The sequence below is a fragment of the Mesoplodon densirostris genome, chromosome 2 (genome assembly GCF_025265405.1).
Source record: "Mesoplodon densirostris isolate mMesDen1 chromosome 2, mMesDen1 primary haplotype, whole genome shotgun sequence".
NCBI lineage: Eukaryota > Metazoa > Chordata > Mammalia > Artiodactyla > Ziphiidae > Mesoplodon > Mesoplodon densirostris.
The window spans coordinates 174429952-174446659 of NC_082662.1; the positions used below are offsets into that span (position 1 = coordinate 174429952).

The 16708-nt window shown below is 36.5% G+C and overlaps 1 protein-coding gene across 5 annotated transcripts in view; it reads right to left on the minus strand.

The window, feature by feature from the left end:
• MARK1 (microtubule affinity regulating kinase 1) overlaps nt 1-16708 on the minus strand; it is a 142097-nt gene that overhangs the window by 69613 nt on the left and 55776 nt on the right. Inside the window, exon 1 of one of the 5 annotated variants that reach the window (XM_060091423.1) lies at nt 4134-4204. The exons of the other annotated variants lie outside the window; for them this stretch is intronic. The gene's annotated coding sequence lies outside the window, so the exon portion shown is untranslated. Of the gene's footprint in view, nt 1-4133; nt 4205-16708 lie in introns of those variants that run through there. 5 annotated transcript variants of the gene reach the window in all.

Sequence of the window (16708 nt, forward strand, 5' to 3'; positions counted from 1 at the left end):
TAACTCCAAAGCCTCTGGCTTTATCTTATTTTTTGAACTGTATCTCCCATCTCACTACTCAGTGATTTGTTTACTCACTCATTCAATCAACAAAAATTTACTTTGACCTACTATATGCAAGACACTATCCTACGTGCCAGAGAATTGAGAGAAATCTAAATATAAAAAGTCCCGGTCCTCATAAAGTTTACATTTTAGCAGAGGGAGAGGTAAAAGGAAGAGAGAAGGGTAATACGTATGCAAACCAATAAAGAGATAAAATGCCAACCAATGGTTCATGGTATAAAAAGAGAAACCAGTGAGGGTAAGGAACTGCAAAGTAAGGGTGGTCATGGGTGGTCTCTGATGAGATGACATTTAAGAGGCCTGAATGAAATGAATGAGTCTAGAAATCAACAGAGGTCTGGGCTGGAGATATTAATTTGCAAGTAATTCCTTGCAAAAATAAGCACTTCACATTCACCTTTCCCTTTGAAACATCTAAGTTGAAAAATAAAATTACATTTATATGTTGTCTCTTCCCACGTGTATGTGTACACACAAACACACTCCCCGCAAATCTACTGATCTTGATCCCTTGAACACTGGTATTTTCCAACCATGAAGAAGGAGCAAACATGTACCAGAGGATAAGAAAACCTATTAATTTTCAAAATGGATTTAGATTTTCTCCTTTGTGAATGTCCTCTGGCCACACTTGAAAAGGTGATACTGACTGAGGGGGATACTAAAAAGAGAAAGAAAACAAACTCTCTCCAAATTATTGAACAGTGAATAAATATGGTTCATTATTCTCAGCTATGGTTAGCATCATGGTTTTATTTTTATAAAACCATATCAATTTATTAAAGCTTACTCTAATATCAAAGTAAATCATGATCTTTTATAACAGCCACTGAATCTACTGGGTGACTGAATATTCAAATGTTCCTGAGAAGTCATATCATGTATTAGACCTGAAGTTAGGGATGCCATAGCTCACTTCCCAGGACTCTAGAACATGCTGCTTTTGCACACCACAACTACTCTTTGGTGAGCTGATATTAGCACCATTACAGGCCATGACAATTTAGAAACAATAACCAAATTTCTATTTCTCAAAGTCATTTTTTAAAAAGTAGGGAAATTATGCTTCCAATAATGGATGAATAGTTTGTATCTGACTAACCTATCAGCAGATAAAAATACAATCTCTAGACAGAATATTAAAAACAATTGTTTCGTGGCCTGGAAGAGCCACAAAAAGCAGGCAAAAACTGAAGGGAGACTGATCTTTGTACAAAGGGAACCAAATAGGGTGAAATTTTTAGTTTTACAGTTTCTACCTGGGGGCAAACTCTGGCCCACCTATTCCTAGTGACTGAAATTTAAGCACAAAGCAACAGTCTTACTGGCTAAAGGAGTCAGAGGATGGAGCTGGGAGCTAAAAAAAATTGACTGGACAGTGAAAAAGGAAACTGGCAAAAATAAAGTCACAAAGAATAAAACTCTGAAATCTTTATATAAACTACAGGTTCTTTATTGAGCCCTAAACCAAATGTGAGCAAGAGAAACTCCAAGGAACATGTCAGAAGGAGACAGCTAGAAAGTTAAGGAAATAACAAAGATTTGGCTGTTGCCCACCGTAGGGAAGGGAAGGCTAAATTTGAAGTCTGAGTCAAGCCAAATTAACTTCCTGCCAAATCAACACTTTTTAGAGGATGATAACTAAATCGGAGTCTCTGTATAGTATTATCAACAATGTCCAGTGCACAACCAAAACTTACTAGATACGTGATGGAACAGAAGAATGAGACTGTCAAGAGAAACAGCAGTCAAAAGAAATACACACCAAGATGTTCTAGAAGTTGGACTCAATAGGCAAGAACTTTAAAGCAGTTATGATAAATACGTTTCTAAAAGTAAAGGAAAATATGATTGGAAAAATCAAACAGATGGAAAATATCAGCAGAGAAATGGAAACTATACTAAAGAAGCAAATAGAAATTCGAGAACTGAAAGTACAATACCTAAAAAGAACAATTCACTGGAAAGGCTTACAGTAGACTGCAAAGGAGAAAGGGTCAGTGAACTTGAAGACAAATAAATAAAAATTAGCCAGTCTGAAGAACTGAGAAGAATAATTAGCCAATCTAAAGAACTGAGAAGATTAAACAAAAATTAAGCGAGTGCCCCTATGATCTGTGGGTCAATATCACACAGACTAACACATTTGTAAATGGGGTACTAGAGAAAGAATACGAAGAAAATGAGGGAGAAAAACTTACTTGATGTAATAATGGTCATATAATTCACCCAAACTGTGAACTCCAAGCCAGAAAAATTCAAAGAAAACGAAAAGTAGGTACATCACAGTCAAACTGCTAAAAACCATGTATAGAAGGGGAAAAAATCCTTAAAAGGAGTCAGGGAAAAACAACACAATACATACAAAGGAATGACAATACAAATGATAGTTCACTTCTTATTAGAAAAACTGGTGCTCAGGTGACAATGGAAGTTTTTAGATGTGCTACAGAAAAAACAAATGCAACTCCATATCCTTTACCCAGTGAAAATATTCTTTAAACAAAAGAAGGCAACTATTGTAAATCAACTATACTTCAATAAAAAATGTAATAAAATAAAGACAAAATAAAGACATTTTTAGATGAACAAGAACTGAAAGAATTTGCTGCCAGAAGACATACACTATACAAAATGCTAAGGATAATTTTTCCAGCCAAAGGGAAGTGACCATAGACGGTAAGCTGAATCTACAGAAAGGAAAAAAGAGCTCTGGAAATGATAAATATGTGGGTAAATATAAAACAGCATGTAGTTTTTCATCTCTTAATTTCTTTAAAAGACATATGACTATTTAAAGCAAAAAAGTATAACACCATACTGTGAATTTTATAACATAGGCAGATGTAATATATGTGAAAACAAAAGCACAAAGGTCAGGGGAATTAAAAGATTCTTATAAGATTCTAACATTTTATCTGAACTGGTACAATACTACCCTATGTATGTAGACTGCAAAAATACATGGGTGCGTTCTGTAATCTCTAGAGCAACCATTGGGGGAAAATGCACTGGAAAAGATACAGAGGCATAGGTAAATCAACAGAGGAATTAAAAAAGAATACTAGAAAATATCTGATTAACTCAAAAGTAGACAAGAAAGAAAAAAAGAGAGAAACAACACCAACGAAAACAAGAACAGATTTAACAAAAATAACAAAAGAGCAAAATTAAAAACATCAAACATCAAAAATTATATTTAATGTAAATAAAAATTTCAATTCAAAGAAAGGATTAAATGAATTTTTAAAAGACATACTTTAAGTATGAATATACAGATAGATTGAAAGTAAAATTATGGAAAAAGACATACTAATGCAAACAGTAAGCAAAAGAGAGCTAGAGAAGCTATAATAATATCAGACAAAATAAACTTCAATACAAGGAGTACTAACAAAATAAACACACACATTTCATAACAATACAAGGGTCAATTCATTAGGAAGCTATAACAATCCTAAATATGTATGTGCCTAATAACCGAGTTTCAGTAAACAAAAACAGAAAAGGGAAAAAATACACAAATCCACAACTACGATTGGAGATTTTAACAACACTCTCAATAGTTTAAAGAATTTCACTCAAAACACAGTAAGGGTAAGGAAGATCTGAACACACTATTAATTTAAGGTAGGTTACAGAGTTCTTGAAGCACACAGTTCATAGACTCCATGTCAAGAACCCTTTTCCAGATCTTTAAAGCTCTACATATCAAATTACCTTACTGGAAAACTGCACACAGATATTGACAACTTTGGCTTGTCAAAGAACAACTTAAAGAATATCTACATGTTGTACAAACGCATGACTGAAAAGAAAATATCATTAATAATGATTAATGCCTATTTCATAAGGAACCCGGCAATAAATGAGTTTAATTGTCAGAAAAATTCTCTCAAATGGTATGCTTCCTTTATTACGTTATCATACGATAATGCCTCCTTCATTCCCCAATTTCAGTGTTCAAGGTGAAATTTCTTTTTAAATAGTGCAGTGGTGAGTTGCACTTCAGTGAAAATAGTTTTATGAGTGTCAAAAACTTACACAGCAGAAAAAAGAATACTTACTGAAAACAGAAGCCTGTGGATTCTCTTCCCTTGTGTTCCTACAGCACTTGATGGGCATACCTCAGAAATATAATGCGTTCAGTTCCAGCCAAGTACAATAAAGCAAATATTGCAATGAAGTGAGTCAGCGTCCTCTGAGCCTTCAGCGACTCATAATCTTTTTGCTGGTGGAGGGTTTGAAATATTTCAAGAATTATCAAAATGTGACACAGAGACAGGACGTGAGCAAATGCTGCTGGAAAAATGACGCCATTAGCCTTGCTTGAGCCAGAGTTGCCACAAACCTTCAATTTGTAAAAAACGCATTAACCTGTGAAGCACAATAAAGCAAAGTGCAATAAGACAGATATGCCTGTATATTCTTTTATACAACAATTAATACTTTAAAATACAATTGCCTTTTCTTTGGAAACTATCTCCTACTAAATTGTGAGCTTCAAAGTCACCAAGTACTGTATCTTTTACATTTCTTTATCATTCAAATAGTTGGTGTTGCGTGAATATACCCACTAAATATGTAATCTTTTATTAGAAGTATCCCACCCAAATTACAAATTTAAAAAATCAGTATTATCTTATATATTAAAGCTTATTGCAATGAGATACCAATAGACCTGGCAAGACAGTCATGTATCAATTTCTAGAAAGATAAACCACAAAAACTGAAGTCCAACAAGAAGACAAAAAAGTTATTAAAATAAATTACTACCAAAACCTTCTGACAGCTATCAAGCTATGCACTGCATGAATCGAAGGGGCAAAGCTGTGCCATGTGGTGATCCTGCCTGTCCGTATTGAGTAACTGCATAATTTTACAAACTTTCATAATATAAGTGATCTTTGATCTGATGTTTTTAGGAACCAGAAATGGGTTTGATTTTAATACCTAAAAAGTATGATACTAATAAAGAAATGTGGCCAATACAGTTTATAGGCACACCTTGTTTTATTGCGCTCTGCTTTATTGTGCTTCGCAGATACTGCGATTTTTAAAAATTGAAGGTTTGTGGCAACCTTGCATTAAGCAAGTCTACTAGCACCATTTTTGCGAACAGTATTTGCTCATACTGTGTCTCTATGTCACACTTTGGTAATTCTAGCAATATTTCAAACTTTTTCATTATTATTATATTGCTTATAGTAATCTGTGACAGTGATCTTTGATATTACTACCACAAAAAAATTACGACTCACCAAAGGCTTGGATAAGGGTTAGCATATTTTAGCAATAATGTATTTTTTTTTAAATAAGTTATGGGTTGTTTGGACTGAGGTGACCCAGCACTGGAGCCTACAGGCCCTTTGGTGGGGCTAACAGCAGACTCTGGGAGGGCTCACACCAAGGAGTACTTCTCAGAACTTCTGCTGCCAGTGTCCTTGTCCCCACAGAGAGCCAAAGACACCCCTCCGCCTCAGCAGGAGACCCTCCAACACTAGCAGCTTCTCCTTTCTTTGGAGGTGGAGTATCTTTTTTGGTGAGTTCCAGTGTCTTCCTGTCAATGATTGTTCAGCAGTTAGTTATGATTCTGGTGCTCTCGCACGAGGGAGTGAGCACATGTCCTTCTACTCCACCATCTTGAACCAATCTCTGGAGATACTTATTGCTGGGGAAACCCTGGATGAGTGGACCAGGTCTCTGAGTTTGAGTATGATTTATTCATTAGGCCAGATACCTGTAATCCACGTTTCCGAGTCTGGTTGAACTTTACTGTTGAGAACATGAAAGTATCACAACTGTGTGGCTGACAGAGTCTTGGTGCTCCAGCCGGGTGTCAGGCTTGAGCATCTGAGGTGGGAGACCCAAGTTCAGGACATTGGTCTACCGGAGACCTCCCGGCCCCATGTAATATCAAACAGTGAAAGCTCTCCCAGAGACCTCCATCTCAAAGCTAAGACCCAGCTATACTCAACGACCAGCAAGCTACAGTGCCAGACACCCTATGCCAAACAACAAGCAAGACAGGAACAAAACCCCACTCATTAGCAGAGACACTTCCTAAAATCATAATAAGTTCACAGACAACACAAAACACCACCAGACACGGTCCTGCCTACAAGAAAAACAAGATCCACCCTCATCCACCAGAACACAGGCACCAGTCCCCTCCAGCAGGAAGCCTACACAACCCACTGAACGAACCTCAGCCACTTGGGGCAGACACCAAAAACAACGGGAACTACGAAACTGCACCCTGTGAAAAGAAAACCCCAAACACAGTAAGTTAGGCAAAATGAGAAGAAAGACAAAGACACAGCAGATGAAGCAGCAAGGTATAAACCGACCAGACCTAACAAATGAAGAGCAAATAGGCACTCTACCTATTCAGAGTAATGATAGTAAAGATGATCCAAAATCTTGGAAATAGAATGGAAAAAATACAAGAAACATTTAACAAGGACTTAGAAGAACTAAAGAGCAAACAAACGATGATGAACAGCACAATAAATGAAATTAAAACAAAAGACCTGTATGCAGAAAACTGTAAGACACTGATGAAAGAAATTAAAGAGGATACATACAGATGGAGAGATATACTACGTTCTTGGATAGGAAGAATCAACGTCGTGTAAATGACTATACTACCCAAAGCAATCTACAGATTCAATGCAATCCCTATCAAACTACCAATGGCATTTTTCACAGAACTAGAACAAAAATTTGCACAATTTGTATGCAAATACAAAAGACCCCAAGCAGCCAAAACAATCTTGAGAAAGAAAAACGGAGCTGGAGTTATCAGGCTCATGGATTTCAGACTATACACAAAGCTACAGTAATCAAGACAGTATGGTACTGGCACAAAAACAGAAATATAGATCAATGGAACAGGATAGAAAGCCCAGAAATAAACCCACGCACATATGGTCACCTTATCTTTGATAAAGGAGACAAGAGTATACAGTGAAGAAAAGACAGCCTCTTCAATAAGTGGTGCTGGGAAAACTGGACAGCTACATGTAAAAGAATGAAATTAGAACACTCCGCAACACCATACACAAAAATAAACTCAAAATGGATTAAAGACCTAAATGTAAGGCCAGACACTATAAAACTCTTAGAGGAAAACATAGGCAGAACACTCTATGACATAAATCACAGCCAGATCCTTTTTGACCCACCTCCTAGAGAAATGGAAATAAAAACAAAAATAAACAAATGGGACCTAATGAAACTTAAAACGTTGTGCACAGCAAAGGAAACCATAAACAAGATGAAAAGACAACCCTCAGAATGGGAGAAAATATTTGCAAACGAAGCAACTGGCAAAGGATTAATCTCCAAAATATACAAGCAGCTCGTGCCGCTCAATATCAAAAAAACAAAAAACCCAATCCAAAAATGAGAAGACCTAAACAGACATTTCTCTAAAGAAGATATACAGATTGCCAACAAACACATGAAAGGATGCTGAACATCACTAATCATTAGAGAAATGCAAATCAAACTACAATGAGGTAACACCTCACACCAGTCAGAATGGCCATCGTCAGAAAGTCTACAAACAATAAATGCTGGAGAGGGTGTGGAGACAAGGGAACCCTCTTGCACTGTTGGTGAGAATATAAATTGATACAGCCACAATGGAGAACAGTATGGAGGTTCCTTACCATATGACCCAGCAATCCCACTACTAGGCATATACCCTGAGAAAACCATAATTCAAAAAGAGTCATGTACCACAGTGTTCACTGCAGCTCTATTTATAATAGCCAGGACATGGAAGCAATCTAAGTGTCCATCGACAGATGAATGGATAAAGAAGATGTGACACATATATACAATGGAATATTTCTCAGCCATAAAAAAAAAAAAAAAAACGAGACTGAGTTATTTGTAATGAGTTGGATGGACCTAGAGACTGTCATACAGACTGAAGTAAGTCAGAAAGAGAAAAACAAATACCATATGCTAACACATATACATTGAATCTAAAAAAAAAAAAGAGGTTCTGAAGAACCTAGGGGCAGGACAGGAATAAAGACACACACGTAGAGAATGGACTTGAGGACAAGGGGATGGGGAAGGGTAAGCTGGGACGAAGTGAGAGAGTGGCATGGATATATATACACTACCAAATATAAAACAGATAGCTAGCGGGAAGCAGCTGCATAGCACAGGGAGATCAGCTCAGTGCTTCGTGTCCATCTAGAGGGGTGAGATAGGGAGGGTGGGAGGGAGATGCAAGAGGGAGGAGATATGGGGATATATATATATACATATAGCTGATTCACTTTGTTATACAGCAGAAACTAACAGCCCATTGTAAAGCAATTATACTCCAACAACGACGTAAAAATCAAAATAAATAAATAAATAAGTTATGTTCGTTGGTTTTTTTTTTTTTAAGACATAATGCCATTGCACACTTAATAGATTACAGTGTAGTGTAAACATAACTTTATATATAGTGGGAAACCAAAATCTTCATATGCTCATTTTACTGCAGTGGTCTGGAACTGAACATCTCTGAGGTCTGCCTCTACTATATAGAGATCCAAAAAACGTAAAGAAAATCTTCACCACTATCTCTCAGTAACATTAAAGAATTATCATTACGGTCATTTAGGTATATGACCTAAGAAGGCAAAGTTAACCCTAAAAGTGGAAAGTGAGGAAATGGAGGCTGCTAGGGCAGATTATGACCCTGAGAAGTCTCACTGTGAATTAGAGGCAGGAGTATGACAGCTGGGGAAGAAAGAGGGGTGTGGAATTGAAGAAGGTTACTGTTCATTTGCATGTTGTTTTAAGATGGAGGAGACCTCAGCATGTTTAAATCCCAAGGGAAGGATCCTGTGGAGAGGGAGCTGCTGACAAGACAAGAGAGGGAAAAGATAAGTAAAGTTCCTGGGAAGGTGGACAGTGAGAAGATTCAGAGCACACAGATGGAGAGACTGTCCTTATGCAGGAAGAAAGACATCTCTTCTCCTGTAACAAGTAGAAAGGAAGAGAATTTAGATCTAGATGTAGAAAGGTGCATACATTTAATGGTAGGAAGCTGAGGGAGTTCGGATCTGATGGCTCTTACTTTCTCTGGGTGGTTGAAGGTAAGGTCACCTGTTAAGAGTGAAGAGAGGCCACAGAAGTTTGCAGAGAGTTAAAAAAAAAAGATCTGAAATAATCTCTTTAGGAAAAGAAAAAACAAGTTAACCAAAGAAACCTGCTGTTGGGTAGGGTTGCTGGGCAGTACTGACAGCCTAGTTGAGATCAGTGACCATGAATTTATTATGGCTCTAATCTGTCCAGTTGTGTCATTTTTTTTTTTCAGCAATACTCAAATGCACACAGATTACCAAGGAAGCAGATAAATGAGTTCATCCTGGCCTGGAGTTTGTCAAATAAGTACCACCAAAGAGAAAGCGGCAAGGCAAGACAAGTTAGGTTATTGGCAAGTTACTGAGATGACGGGTCATAAATCTAAGCTAGATAATGAAGGAAAAGAACACACAAAAAATTGATGGATGGGGAGTAGAGGCCAATATACTGGACGGCTCAGTGAGATCAGAGAATAATTACAGCAAGACTAGCTAAGAAAGCCACCAGATGGCCAAGTACCTGTAGTCAGAAATCCAGGTGATTAGACTGGTGATAACTGGAAGGACAATTACCAGATGCTACTAGTATAGAATGTTTTGTTAAAATCACCAAGAATTATTCTGCATATTTTTCAGATTTTTTTTACCATGTGCCTATTCTATTTTTAAATGTTTTAAAGAACTGCATTAAATTTCATAGCCATATTATTAGAAATTATTTTTAATTATCTATAATTTTCACTGATTCCATTATTCATGGTAGTTTCTTACATCCCTCCATTTCTTTTCCTTAGGTTCGCTTTTTCTAGTTTGTGAATTTTTTTCAGATAGGTGTGTAGGTGATACACTTTCTAAATCGTTGCAGCTAATTTTTCTTTATTTTAACTTCTATAAACAATAATTCAGGAAACAGAATAGGGTACAAAGAAACTTTTTCCCACTTACTCCTGTATTTGTTCAGAAGGTTGAATTTTTTAGAATCATGACTTACTGATAACCAGAAAGTCATTACAATTAAATGGTGACCCATGAGTGACAAAATAAAAGTGAAAACATTTTGACAAAAGTTTGTCTAAGGAATAGATTCAAATACAAAGGAGAATTAGTGAGATGTCAATGTTAGCATTTTATATCCGAGGGAAAATAACAGACTATTCAACAAATGGTACTGTATCAACTAGGAAAAAAATAAGTTGGAAGTCTAGGAGTGATGCATTACTTCTTACACCAAAATAAATTCCCAATGTATTAAGGATATAAATGTAAAAAAAGAAAGAAAATAAAAACCCAAAACAAAAACAAACAAAAAGACAAAGAAGCTGTAAAAGCGAACACTAGAAAAAATAAATGACAAGCTAGCAACTGTTTTTATAGTCCCAGCATGGCAAATGCCTTCCTAACTATGACACACAATAGAAGCCGTTAAAAGTTTGTTAAATTTGACATCATAAAACTTTTAAAAACACAGGAAAGTTTTTAAAAAGTCTTCTTAAAAGGTATTCTGTGCTCATGGATTGGGAAAATTAACATTGTTAAAATTCCTGTACTACCTAAAGCAATCTACAGATTCAATGCAATTCCTATCAAAATCTCAAGAACATTTTTCACAGAACTAGTACAAAATATTCTAAAATGTATATGGAACCACAGAAGACCCCAAGTAGCAAAGCAAACCTAAGAAAAAAGAACAAAGCTGGAGGTATCACACTCTCTGATTTCAAACTATATTACAAAACCATAGTAATCAAAACAGCTTGGTACTGGCTGAAAAAGATACATAGATCAATGTAACAGAAGAAAGCCCAGAAATAAACTCACACATATATGAATAATTAATTTACGACAAAGGAGCAAAGAACATATAACAGGTAAAGGACAGTCTCTTCAATAAATGGTGCTGGGAAAACTGGACAGCCACGTGCAAAAAAAAAAATCCCAAAAACCAAAACCAAACAAACGCCAAAACTAGGCCCCTATTGTACACCATACACAAAAATCAACTCAAAATGGATTAAAGACTTGAATGTAAGACCTGAAACCATAACACTCCTAGAAGAAAACATAGGCAGTATGTTCTTTGACACTGGTCTTAGCAATATCTTTCTAGATATGTCTCCTCAGGCAAGAAAAACAGAAGCAAAAATAAATAAGAACTACATCAAAGTAAAACCTTCTGCACAGCAGAGGAAACCACCAACAAAACAAAAAGACAACCTATTCAATAGGAGAAGAAATTTGCAAACAATATATCTGATGAGGGGTTAATATCCAAAATATACAAAGAACTCATATAACTCAACAACAGTAACAAAAAACAAACAACCCAATTATAAAATGTGCAGAGGAGCTGAACAATATTCCAATGAAGACACACAGATTGCCAACAAGCTCCTGCAAAGATGTTCAACATCACTAATTATTAGGAAAATGCAAATCAACAAAATGGGCTATCACCTCGTGCCTGTTAGAATGGCTATTATCAAAAAGGCAAGAAATAACAAGTGTTGGTGAAGATGTGTAGGAAAGGGAACCCTGGTGCACTGTTGGTGGGAATGTAAATTGGTGCAGCCACTATGAAAAATATATGGAGGTTCCTCAAAAAATTAAAAACAGAACTACTATATGATCCAGCAATTCCACTTCTGGGAATATATCCAAAGGAAACAAAAACATTAACTCAAAAAGATATCTGCACTCCCATGTTTATAGCAGGATTATTTATAATAGCCAAGGAATGGAAACACCCTAAGTATCCATCAGTAGATGAATGGATAAAGCAACTGTGGTATACATATATACCCTGGGATAGTATTCAGTGATAAAAAAGAATGAAATCTTGCCATTTGCGACAACATGGATGGACCTTGAGAGTACCATGCTAAGTGAAATAAATAGGAGAGAAAGACAAATACAGTATGACTTCACTCATATGTGAAATATAAAAATTAAAATAAATGAACAAACAGAACCAAACAAAAACAAACACATAGACACAGAGAACAGAGTAGTAGTTACCAGAAGGGAAGCATGAGGAGGAGGGGGGCAAAAGGGGTAAAGGGGATCAACTGTATAGTGACAGACGGAAACTAAATTTTTGGTGGTAAGCACATGTACAGTATACAGAAGTAGAAATTTAACACTGTACACATGAAACTTATATAATGTTATAAACCAAAACTAACTTCAATAAAAAATTAATAAAACCTCAATAAAAAATTAATCTAATTTTTTTTTTAAAAATCCTCTCCTGAAATCAAACTAAAAGAGAAATAATAAACCGAGAAAAAATATTTGTAACATGTGGCCAGCAAATCGTTCATTTTTAAACACTAAAACCTTTGGTAAATCATTAAAAAAACACACTCAAAGAGAAAATGAGAATAAGCAAAGGATAGGTATAAATAGTTCACAGAAAAGGAAAATTCATCACTTCCTAATGTTATTTTTCATGACAGTCAATCATAACAAGTCAAATACAAATTTGTTAAGCTACAATGAAATATTATTTTTCATTTTTCAGATTAGCAAAGATCAGAGTCTGACAGCATTAGCTGCTAAAGCTATAGTAGAAATATGCACATTCAAATAGCATGGAGTGAAAACTAATACAAATTCTACATAAAGGAGTTTGGCAATATCTATCAAAGAAATTCCTACAATCATCAGACTAGAATTACTCCTCGTAATTTATGCTACAGATATAATCACAAATGATTCAAAACAATGAACTCATACAAAGAAATCTACTGCAGCACTTTCTGTAATAGCAAAACATAAAACAAGTGTCAATATTCAACAATAGGGAACTGACCATATATGTATGGTAGGTATGCTCTTTGTATGTGTGTGTGTGTGCCCGTGTACAAGCATCCCCATGCTTCGATAAGAAGAGAGTATCTCCAGGAGATTACACAAGAGACATAAGTGTTAAGTAGTTCTCATTTGGGAGAGGAATTAGGGTACTGGGAATCAGGAATAGAGGGATTTCTAATGTACCTTTTAAAATATTTGGAATGTTGTTCTACATGCACGTACATTAACTCTTCAATATAATGAAACAAATGATTTTTTCAATTTTATCTAAGAGAATGGGCAAGGGAAGAGGGAACCAGCACTTACTGAATGTTCACTCTGTACCATATGTTAACTGGTTGAATAACTTACTCAAATTCAATCCAATAAGTTGCATTATTGGGATTCAAACTCAGGTGTAATAAACTATAAATATAGTTGGAGACATGTTTTTAAAAATTAAAAATTGAAGTAGAACTTTTGGGGGCAAATGGTAGGTGACAGCACATTTGTATAATTCCTTCTTTGTAACCAACCAAAATTAATGAAGTATGAAAGAAATAAGTAATAATAATAATAATGTAGCCACAACCCCATTTCTCAAACTTCAAATTAATAAAAAATGCTAACTGAACAGTTTCAGAGGTGCCTTACTAATAACCCCTAACTAGGAGGGCTGATGACCAGATGTATAGGCAGACCACAGGAAAAATGGCAGATGGGCTAGTTGATATCTGAAAAGAACCATATGGTGAGATCATCTTAACTTCTCCAATTCAATTTCCTAACTAGTAAAAAGGATTGTAAATCTTCTCATTCTGGAAAGAAAGACCAAAATCAAAGGAGTATTCCCCAATGGGCTAGATGTGACTCTGAAACCCTTAAAATTCAGTGAAACTATTCTAAGAAAATACACCTTACATGAGGTTATCTGATCCCGTCTGCGCCAACCTCCACCATAATCTCAATCCCTTTACCACTCACCGCTTCCTTCAAGCTACTAAGAACTGAAAAGAGGCTATGAACCCATATATAATTAAACCCAGCTGTCAGCTCAAGTTCTATTTCCACTAAATGGGGAAACAAGTCAAGGAGAATTCTCACACATTATTCTTGAGCAAAAAGCAAGTCTAGATAAAATTCCCCATTCAAAGGATGAACTATAAGTAAAAGATTCCCACACTGTACCTATGCTTAGACACTGGATGGCGGGGGAGGCGGGGGGACTATGAAGAAGTCAGGAAGAATTACTCCAGGAAACGGGAAAGAAAGAAAGAAAAAAAAACCCAACACTTTAGCTAAACCTTCTCTACAACATATACACACAGTTGCTTGTATTTGCAAAAGAACACGAGGATAAACTGAAAACTAAGGAAAATGGTTACCTATGGGGGAGGGAGGGAACGAGAATGAGAGACAGGGAGGGACTAAGACTTCACTGAATATACCTTGTTACACAGCTTCGATTTAGAAACCATGTAAATGTTTTAAATATTCAACCAACAAAATCAAAACTAAAAGTAAAAAGTAATCTTGAAATATTTAAAACAAAATGAAACAAATGAACTTAACTATATGTCAAATTGGTAAAACAACCAAAAAGAAAAAAATTCCTTTAAGTGACTTTAGAACTGTGTTTTGAATGCATATCCTTCAAGGAACAACACTTTTAGACAAAGAACTGTTAAATATCATTCAGTAGTCTGATTAATAGTGATATTATTTGGAGACTCTATTTTATATATGTATATATACATATAATATGATAAAGCAAATAATCACAATATGTATTCATGTTATTTTAAAACTTCAGTATAAAATCAAAGTAAAATCATGTAGTATTAAATTTGAAGTACTACTATCAGTATGAACTCATGCTCTTTTTGTTTTAACAAAATGCCTACTTCCTGATTCTGGCCACAAAAAAGGCCTAGAGACACAGACAACCCAGTTACAATGGCACCCTCATTAGAAAAATGGCTGAGTCCAGGTCTGGGGGGCAGGAGATTTACAAGATAAACCTGGGACACATCTTGTGCCAGAAGCAAGAAAGCTGGCAATTATTAATGAAGTTGTGTCAAAAGCCAGCCTGATAGGGCTGCCAGCGTCGCTCAGCTGTCTACTAAATAGCAGAGCTGGGATTGAAACCCAGGGAGTGTGGCTTCGAGAGTCATGTTCTTAACCACTATTCTAGACCACCTCTCAAACAAGAAAAATTCAATTAAGAGGGGAGGGGGCGGAAAGAGATGAAAACCAGAGACCAGAACAGAAGAAAAATATCTCACTTGACTCACAAGCATCTCTTACACAAGTTGATTCTTCTTTCCTCCCTTAAATTCTGTCTTTACTGGGCTTTCACATATTCCTCCTACCTGAGGGCATCTTTTCAGACCTTGTTGTTTCCTTCCCTTCTCCCCAACTTCCTAATATTGAAGGGCTCCAGGAATTCAGACCTTGGTACTCTTTGTCTTCTCTGTCCACACTATACTAACTCCCTCAGTGATTCCACCCAGCCTCATAGCTTTAAGTAACATGTACGTGCAGACAACTCCAAAATTTCTGTCTCCATTCAACTCTCCCAAACTCCAGACTGCCACCTTGACATGACCATTTAGATGTCTGTTGATATCCCAACCTCAGCTTGTCCCAAATTGGTATCCATCCCCAATTCCTACAAAACCTGCCCCAACACAGCCCCCTCCATCTCACTGAAGACAAATCCATCCTTCCAGGTGCTCAGACCCAAAACTCTAGGGTCATCCTTAACTCGGACCCTTCCAACCCTCCCTCCCTCTCTCTCTTTCTCTCATCCTCAATTCAATCTGTCAGGAAATCCTACTGGTTCTACCTTAAAATATATCCAGAATCCAGCTACTCTCACCATCCCTATTGCTACCACTCAAGTCTGAGCTACCTGGATTATTGCATTAGCCTCCTAAGAGCCTCCTAACATGTCACTGTTTCTAACCTTCCCCATTCTACTCAGGGTAAAAATCCAAGTCCTTATAATGGCCCAACAAATCCTGACCCCCTATTACCTCTCTGACTTCATTTGCTATCACTCCCCTTTTTCACTCACCTTGCTCCAGCCAATGTGGGCTCATAGATGTTCTTCAAGCATGGCTGGCACACTTGTACAAAAGGACCTTTGGTCTAGCTATTCCCTTTGCCTGGAACATTCTTCTCTCAGATACCTGTTTGCCCAACTCCCTCAGCAAGCCAAATCTTTCCCCAAATTTCACCCTCTCAGTGAGGTTTACTTGGACCTATTTGATACCACATTACGCCCTTGCTCTACTTATTTATTAATATATTAGCTTTCGCTTCCCTCCCCCACTCTGATAAGAACAGAGGTACTTGTCTATTTTGTTTACCGTTGTACCTAAAATGCCCGAGGATGTACAAACATCAAGAAGCACTAAAAAGGTTCAAATAAAATAATTTAACAAAACTAAATAAATGTATCATATTATTGGAGCATAAGTGCACTATTTAAAAGTAACTATTTGAAAGAAAGACTTTTACACTGGGGGAGAAGTACACCTAAATTCACCTATATGCTGCCTATAAGACACACTTCTAAAACAAATGGAGTGGGAGAGACCTTCAAGATGGCGGAGGTGTAAGACATGGAGATCACCTTCCTTCCCACAAACACATCAAAAATTCATCTACATGTGGAACAACTCCTACAGAAACCTCCTGAACGCTGGCAGAAGACCTCAGACCTCCCAAAAGGCAAGAAACTC